The sequence below is a fragment of the Quercus lobata genome, chromosome 5, assembly GCF_001633185.2.
Source record: "Quercus lobata isolate SW786 chromosome 5, ValleyOak3.0 Primary Assembly, whole genome shotgun sequence".
Taxonomy (NCBI): Eukaryota; Viridiplantae; Streptophyta; class Magnoliopsida; order Fagales; family Fagaceae; genus Quercus; species Quercus lobata.
In genome coordinates, this window is record NC_044908.1 from 80,356,067 (window position 1) to 80,363,723 (window position 7,657).

Below are 7,657 nucleotides of genomic sequence, written 5' to 3' on the forward strand. Positions count from 1 at the left end.
ATAGACACATTCAAATACATATCCAAGATTGTATTTTGATATAAATTCAAAATCTCACTTCCAAAATAACTAAGCATTGAGAGGGAGAAAGAAGACTTTCGATGGAAAACTTAAAAGGACAAACACACTACCAAATTGTATTAGCCCAAAATAGTATTATAAAAAATATAATGATTCATCAACCTAAAGTAAAGTTGCAAAAAAGAATAAATTATATATATATATATATATATATATAGAGAGAGAGAGAGAGAGAGAGAGAGAGAGAATAACTACCTTTTTCGGGAGAGAAATAGAAAATAAATGAGAAGAAGCATCAAAATAAAAAATATTGTCATAAGTCAACACCAAATTATCCAAGCCATGCTATATAATAGAATAACATTATATTCTTGTAAACTATATTTATATGCAATAGAATAAAATTTAACAATCATAGAAAAGAAAAAAGATAATAACTTAAAAATACAAAACCAAATTGCATCAACCCAAAATAAAATAGAGCACATAAATTCATCAATCTATAGTAGTGATACAAAAAATAAAAAATTCACACAAAAATAAAAAGAGAGAGAGACAGAGAGACAGAGAGAGTAATAACCTTTTTCATGTGAGAAAATATCTATAGAATGGGAGAGAAAATGACATATTTATAGTAAGGCAAGACTTGGGTACAATACTTAGGTGATGTTTCTTAGGTTCTCCTCTTATGATTCTGCCATGTGGATTTTTTCTTATGAAATGGAAGTGTATTTTTTAGTTAAGTAGCCACATGACTAAATCTTAAAAGAGGAACCTAAGGAACAATACCTAAGGTACTGTACCTAAATTTTGTCATTTATAGTAATAGAATGGGGATAAGAAGAGGAAAAATAAAAGGAAGAGGAAGGGATAGATGAAGAGTGACATTAAGGTTGAGAGTAGTGAAGTGTTGTGATTAAAATAATGCAAACCAAAGTGCAGATTTTTCACAAGTAATAATATCTCGGTGAGTTCGAGGTCAATCCACAGGGAATGATTGACACTAATGTAAAAACCTCTATTATTAAGTAGTAAATAAAAACAGTTATTTGTTTGTTTGTTTGTTTTTCCACCCAAATATGGAGCAAGATAATATTGAAACTACAATTGAAAATAGTAAAATAAATCTAAGAGAAATTAATGGAGAGAAAACACTAGGAATTCAAGGATCCACCAAATATTTTATCACATGAATTTGGATTATTTTTAACTCAATTAGGGTAGAGAGCCAAATCGCCTAATCGGAAGATAAAACAACAAAGTACTCAAATAAAGTATAAAGTAGACTGAATATGAGTGATTGAGCAAATCATTCAATTGCATGTTACAGGGGAGATTAAGCATTCAATATATTCTCAAATCATAACGAATCAAGGAGTTCAAGCATTCGATATAAATAAAAATCGTATTAAATCTTAAAAACTTATCAACATGCAATGATTCCATATAGTAAATAAATCTCAAAATTCAATCATCAATCCATAGAAAGCATGTAGATAATCCCAAGAACACATGATAAAAATATTAGGTTTCACCTCTAATCCTAGCTAGAGATTTAGCCGCACATAGTTATGCAAAAGAAATCCATCAAAAACAATGCTAAACGTCAAAAAATAATAAAACCAAAAAAGATGAAAAAACATTCTTGGGTTTTTCCCCACTATAACCTCAACCTCTTCCAAAAGGAAAAGAGAAAATCCCCCAAGTTTAGGATGTGAATCCCTTGATTTTTAGAATTTTATCCACTGTTAGCTTCTAGCCCACTTTTGACCTTCAAAATGATTTTTTTGGAATTTGTGTGAACTACAAAGTTGTAAATCTTCAAGTCTTCTTTTCGTGGCCATAGTGTCAACACTGGGCTGCGAATGGCTAGAAAACCGTTGGGCTTTCGTTTGACCACCAGTCGTGGCGACACTCCCACATGCGTGGGGCCCATTGGAGGCCCCTCTTGATAATTGTGAGGTTCGCGTGGTGTTTCGCATGCTCTCTCTCTCTCTCTCAGTGGAGGAAGGTTGGGCTACCTTTGGAGGTATGGCAAGAATCTTGGCCAAATTTTAGGAGATTTCCAAAGGTAAGTGAAGTCGCCACCAATCATTGGGTTTTTCTAGGGTGTGATTGGTCACTTGTTTCTAGTTGATTTTAGGCGAAAAACACATTTTGATCCCTACATTTTCAGCCGATTTCCGTTTTAGTCCCTAAGTTTTTTTTTTACCGCTTTTATTCCCTCTCCTGAAAAATGCTTCCATTTTAGTCCCTGCCGTTACATCAGAAACGGATATTGCAGACGTGGCAAACGGCAAAGTTAAATAATAATAAACTAATGTCCACGTGGCCTAAATTAATAATAAAAAATATTTTTTAATGCCACATCAGCATCTAAATTAAAAAAATTAATTTATTAATTTTAACTAAATAAAAAAAATTAAAAACAGAATTAAAAACTAAAAATCTTATGAATTGAGATCTAAGTGTGCCTTGAACAAGAACACAAACCCAGATCCAAGAACACAAACCCAGAAATTATTTAAAAAAAAAAAAAAAAAAAAACTAACCAAAGCCAGAAATTCCGATCTCAAATCCAACCCACAACCACCAAAATAAAACCCACAACAACCCAGGCCAAGAAAATCAACCCACAGCCACAAACCCAAAAAAAAAAAATAAATAAAAAATGTCAACAGCTCAAATCTAAACCAAAAGACAGCAAAAAATAATAATAAAAGACAAGAAAAACAATTTCTTAGGAGCTAATGGATATTGTTAGCAAATTTGGGTTCGTGGATATTGTTATGGATTTTTGTTGTTTTTTTATTTTTCTTTGTCTTGGCTGGTTTCGGTTGAAAAAGAGAGAGAAAATCTAGGTTCGTGATATGTGCTTTCTATCATCGATCCCTACAGAAACCCAGAACAAGAGAGAGCAAATCTGGGTTCGTTGAAAAAGAGAGAGCAAAATCAACCCACAGCAATAGCAGCGAAGCATCAGTTCGAAACCCAGAACAACCAATCTTAGAGCATCGGTTCTAAACCAACCCAAAACAACCAATCTTCAAGCATCGGTTTTCAAACCCAGAATAACCTAGAACAAGCATAGAAGCATCTATCTAAATCCAATACCCAAGCGAGCAAAACCCAGAACAACCAATCTGATGCTTCAAATATGTGCTTTCTATCATTGATCCCTACAGAAACCAGGAAATTACGAAACTGATCCGACTCACCAGAGCGCTCCGAGTCGCTGACGAGTTTCAGCTCGTCCCACTCGCCGTAACTCGCTGAGGCAGAGGTACAAGAAGCGCTTGCAGAGCAAATGATGTGGGTTTCGTGGCTTTGAAGCCATTTTCGGCGTGTAAAACGAAAAAGGCTTCGGCTTTCCTGAGAAAGTGAGGGAAAATCAAAGAGAAATTTTGTGGGTGAGAATTTAGGATTTGAATAATTAATAGGATTTACGGAAATTAGGGCTTGCATTCTGGCTTTGGTTAGTTTTTTTTTTTTTTTTTTGTTTTTTTAAATAATTTCTGGGTTTGTGTTCTTGGATTTGGGTTTGTGTTCTTGTTCAAGGCACACTTAGATCTCAATTCATAAGATTTTTAGTTTTTAATTCTGTTTTTAATTTTTTTTATTTAGTTAAAATTAATAAATTAATTTTTTTAATTTAGATGCTGATGTGGCATTAAAAAATATTTTTTATTATTAATTTAGGCCACGTGGACATTAGTTTATTATTATTTAACTTTGCCGTTTGCCACGTCTGCAATATCCGTTTCTGATGTAACGGTAGGGACTAAAATGGAAGCATTTTTCAGGAGAGGGACTAAAAGCAGTAAAAAAAAAACTTAGGGACTAAAACGGAAATCGGTTGAAAATGTAGGGACCAAAATGTGTTTTTCGCCTTGATTTTATTACTGATCCTAGGCTAAGAAAATTGTCATTTTTCCTAATCTAATGTGGATGGAAAAAATTCTTGATTCTTGAGTCCGGAAGTTTGGTTACGTGTGGGGAAGTGTTAGGCACCCCACAACGCCTGTCCAAGGATAGTCCTTTATTTTGAAAAACCTTAATTTTTGGATATTGTTAGTTAAAAACATGATTTTAACATTGGCTTTTGGGGCTTTGCATGCATGGGGCTTTGAGGTTTGTCTTTTGAATGGGTGTGGTCTCAATCTATGTTTTCCTAAGGCATTCAAGCAAATACCAAATTTCCACAGTGAAAATCCGACGACATGTCACCTTACTTTCGCGGCGGAAATTAGGCATTGCTTTGCCTTAGATGACATGGACTATGACAATCACACCAGAAGGGGTAAACAAGTATATATATACATATATCATGTAGAATGCTAGCACACAGAGCAGGAAAATAAATGCTTACATCCCAAGAGTACGGCCCAAAATATAGGTGCAGGAAAGTAAACAGCAGTCGCCATACTCTAGAGATGAGGAAGAATGGTACATGGCATGATATACCTAATACAACCCATCTAAAAGAGAAAGGAGGAACGAAGGATTCTGGATGTTCTCGTGGCGCCCATGGAGAGAAAATTACATTTTTGGATTTTTTGGGGTCCAAAACGCAAATTGAAGGCAGACAAAATATGGTGTCAACACATAGGAATTAGGTCAATCGGACATCTATGCAAGAAGTTATGACAAAAATACTGAAATAGTGCAGGATGTTTCCATATCTGGATTTTTCCAATTTTGGCTTGAATGAATTTCTTTCTTCCCTTTTTTATTCTCACTTGTTTTTGACTTATTTAATGTTTCAAAAAGCATGCTCCAGTTTATCTTGACCCTTGGATTCTCTTAAACCTGTATGATTAGCTAAGTGTAGCTTTTCTCTTGTAGGAGATTAAAAGTGACTTGTACAAGATTTTTCACTAAATTAGTTTAGTGAGATCTCCTTCACCCCTAAACCTTAACATGATGATCTATAAGACTATCCAATTATATTATTCAAATAAACCACATTTGTTATTAAAAAATGTCATGTGATTGAAAGTACATGTAGTCGTAGATAGTTTTTTCAACCGCCATATAATGAGTTGAAGGAAGTTTACTTTAAACGGCCTTTCCTTAGCATAAAGTCATATAAATAGTTGTTACAAAATAATACAGCATTCAAATTCAAAAGAAACTCATCTTTATCTATTACAAGTAAATAAGATTATTCAAATATTAACCTAACAATTTATCCCATTATTATCCATTTACCCAACTCCTACTAAGAAACTCTAAAGTTGTGATTTTCAATTTTGTTATGTTAGCTTTAATTTTGAATCAAATTTGATTGTATTTCTTTAATCATTTCCCTGTATGTTTGTGGGATTCAGTGTAGTGGATTAGTGTGTGAAATTGGTGAAGAACTGTGAAGTACAGAACAACTCGTGACTTGCTTGCAAATGACTCGGGAGTGGACAACCTGCAAAAGGTCACGTGAGAAGCACATGCTGGAAGCTAAAGAATCAAGTGCCTAAAGGCATCTCACATCTTGTCCAACTCGCAAGATGACCCACGAGTTGCATTGCCAACCCGTTTTGTGTGCTTTCGTCATTTCTTTACCCACACTATATAAGCCCACATTACCCACAAAATTGTAAGGATAATTTTAGAGAGAAAACTCTAGAAATCCATTTGAGAGTTAGAGATTGTACACCCACAACCCTCTACACATTTCTCTTAGTTTTCCATTACTTCTACCTCTCTAATTCCATACCCTTTGAAAGGTTCTTAGCCCAAACACATAGTTCACCCAATCTGAGTATTGTGAGTTGTTTTGGTGCCTATGAGAAGCATTGGATGAAGTCATTCTTTGGTGGATGCAATTGGAGCTAATTGCGGGATTTAGAGAACTAGTAAAGACATGACTCGGTAAAGTCCATTGGGAGCTAAAATTTGGAGGGGTTCAAGTACTTTGGGTAGATTAGGCTTAGAGGGTCTTTTTGATATCCTTTTACTCCAACTTTACTCACTAGTGGATCATTTTGGGTTGGAGAGCCGTGGAGGGGTTTTTACTTCGAGTACTTCAGTTTTTCTCTTTAATAACACATCACCGTGTTATCTGTGTTTGCATCTCTCTTCTTTTAATCTTTGTGCTTTACATTTAATTGCTTATTATGTATGCCCATGCACTAGAGAGTAATTCTGGTTAATTGCACGTTGATTACTCTTATTCCACACTTAGTTGAGTAGATTAAAAGCAATTAAGCTGTAAGTTTTATTTTGGGGGTCTAAACAAGCTGTAGTACTTTTGCTATTGAGCTTTTAGAAACTACAATCTTAAAATAAAAAAGAGACATATAACATTCCCAGCTTAATATTTACAAATTGATATTTTCTAGTACCTTCTCAAAAAGAATTTTCTAGTAAACATTGAAACCTCAAAAATATTTACAAACAAAATAAATACCATCTGCAACAAAAAAAATAAAAAATAAAATTAATATGATAAAAAAAAAATAAATTTTAAAGTATAGAACAATATAATCTAATTTTTTTTTTTTAATAAATTGGATTTCTTGATAATAAATCTAATTTATCAAAGGTATTATTGCAACTTCACTTAATAATAAAATTATTGAGAGATTCAGGTAATAGCTCAATGATAATTATATCATTTATGATATCTCATGTTTGTATTTTCAAACTCTCAGATCCTCCTCCCTCATTATCAATAGTCACAACCTATTCAGATAAAGATGATCTCAACACATAATTCGATGAATTAATATTCACCATACAAAATTTAAAATTAATTAGGGTATATATAGAAATAAATTTGATTTAAGGGAATCCCCTAATTGGACAAAAGTCATGCAAAATTGATGTTCCTTGATTTTAATCAATTACGGATATCAACATGTGCTAAATGTCATATGCATGATACACTAACAAGTTTGATATCTTAGTTTAGTAATCTTTATTAATAGTATTTTTTTGACTGTTTAAAATTAGTTTTTTGATTATCTTAATTCACATAAACTAGATTGTAGTCCAACAGATTGGAACTTGAACAATATGAAGTCTAAATTAATTAAATACAAAGAAATAGTGAAAGTTCAAATAGTGTATAAAACACCCTTGAACGTTTAGACCCCCAATTACAAAATAACCAATTCAAGCTTTATGACAAACAACTAGTGTGCGGAAAATGAACACAAGTTATAAACAGAATTGGTAAACAATCTAACCCAATTAAAATCACATCCACAGCAAAAAATAAAAAGCAAAGATTAAGGGAAGAAAGATGCAAACACAAGGAAAACACAACGATGTGTTATCGAAGAGGAAACCGAAACCATCGGCATAAAACCTCTCCGCCACCCTCCAAGTGGTAAGTAATCCACTAGAAAATGTAGTTGTGATACATGAACAGCAATAGACCTTCCAAGTCTAATCTACACAGTGTATCTAAACCCTCCAAGTTTCTTGCTCCAACGAGGTTGCCCCGAACCTATTTCTTTTCTAGCTTCCCGAATTTCGCTACTTGACCATAGCATCAACCAATGTAAATTGGTTCCTTCCTAACTGCTTCCCAGAATACTAAACAGCCCTCTCACAGTAATGGATATGGTGAGAAGAGGTTTTGGTAAAAAGGCCTCTCAAGGATTTAACAATGGAGAGGAAGAGAGTAGAGGAA